A 1,782-nucleotide genomic window follows, 5' to 3' on the forward strand; every position below is an offset into this window, starting at 1 on the left:
CGAAAAGAGTGGAAAGATCCGACAGACAACGTGAGTTCCCCCACGTCAGTCCCTGCTGCAATCAAGGTGGGAGTTACCACTTGCATTGCAACTCACACTGAAATGCCTGTCCAATCACATGCAGCAATACAGGGTCATCAATAACCCTCCTTCGCCTTGGATCCAAAGGTGGAACTTTTGGAGTGGGTGCCCTGGAACTTCTTCATTGTCACCTTCATCCTCAGAATTACTTGATGATGTGGACATTTCTACCTCTCCTGTTCCTCCCTTCTCCAGCATTTTCTTTATTTCTTCCTCAGACTTCAGACGTCTCTTGTCTTCTTCTTTCTTTCTTTTGTCCATGGCCTTCATTCTGGTCTTGTACACTTTGTCTTCAGTGCCAATGTACATTTTCCTACTGCTACGCTGATCGATCAGGATCTCCTTGTCTTCCTGCATCATCAGCACTGCCAATACATCACCTCTGGCCAAGTCAAATAGACCTTTCAAGTGGACATCCCTGCAGCGGGCTTCTTTTTGTTTTTGAGTCTTCCCATCTCGAGCTGTATTCCATACCACGTTACAGTATTTCTCATACTCCTTTTTCAACTTTTGTGGAGCATGCCTCTTTTCAACTATGGGAATGGATGATTTGCCCCATACTGCCATTGCTTCTTCAACTACCAGTAACAATGGCATTGGCAGGTCCTTCTTCCCCACCTCTAAAAAGTAGAAAAGTCGTTGTAGGATGTTTCCAGTCGTTGGCAGCTGGCTCAAAGTCAACAAACTGTCTTTCCGAGCAACACCGAGCAGGAATACAACGGTTTTTGACCTTGTAATAGCCATCTGAAAAGAAACAGCATGGAGTTGTGGGAGCAAGTATGACTAACCTCAATCACCAAGAAACCAAAATATACTGTGGTCATGAGGCATAGGTTTGAGAAAGCCAAAGAAAAATTGCAAAGTATGGTGAAGTTCCCATCAGTAGAGGAAATGAATAAGCACTTTGCCCTTCAAGTCCTGAAGGTTTGATTTTTCTGAACACCCTCATATATATATATATATATATATATATATTCATTCATTCATTGCCAGACGCCATGTATCCCAGACGGGGTGGCCAAGGGCTTAGAGTTAACTGTTTTACAGGGAGGGGCACTAATCCTCCACCAACCCCACTTGACGTAGGGATGCCAACAGCATCTGGTGTTCCCAGGTGGTCACCCATCCAAGTACTAACCAGACCCAACGTTGCTTAACTTCGCTGATCGAACGGGAAGCGGTGTACTCAACGTGGTATGGCCGTTTTATATATATATATATATATATATATATATATATATATATATATATAGTGTGTGTGTGTGTGTGTGTATGTATCACAAACTTTGTGAAAGGTAAGATGAAGGATTGGATTCTGAGGGCAATCAGTTATAGATAAACATCAAGGACCAAAGCCTCAGTGCCACATCAAACAACTTTATCCAGTTCATGTGAAACTCTGTGGGACAGTTCTGAGCAAAGCAGTGCTGAGTGCATATGAATTCTAGAAAAATTTGCCAAGGGTCAAGGTTTAAAGCAAATGTCAAGGGCCAAATTGACATGATAGCTTCAAAATGAGCCATTTTATCTGATTCATGTCAAATTTTCCTGGGGGATTCTGGGCAAAGCAATTATGATGATATTTGACTTCTAACATCTACGGTCAAGGTCACTGAGCAATACCTATGTCAAATACACTGTACAGTTTATCTCATTTAGGCCTAACTTGGTGGACGGACAAAGTTTACCCAGGATGAAGAA

The 1,782-nt window shown here is 42.5% G+C and overlaps 1 non-coding gene across 1 annotated transcript; it reads right to left on the reverse strand.

Moving 5' to 3' along the window:
- Positions 1 to 1,170: 1,170 nt before the first annotated feature.
- Positions 1,171 to 1,289, reverse strand: LOC145416832 (5S ribosomal RNA). The gene has a single exon (XR_013900355.1). It is a non-coding gene; the product is annotated as a 5S ribosomal RNA (ribosomal RNA).
- Between the last annotated feature and the right edge of the window lie 493 nt (positions 1,290 to 1,782).

The sequence above is a fragment of the Coenobita brevimanus genome, chromosome 107 (assembly GCF_032717465.1).
Source record: "Coenobita brevimanus isolate Jiangsu-jjx chromosome 107, ASM3271746v2, whole genome shotgun sequence".
NCBI classification, from domain to species: Eukaryota; Metazoa; Arthropoda; class Malacostraca; order Decapoda; family Coenobitidae; genus Coenobita; species Coenobita brevimanus.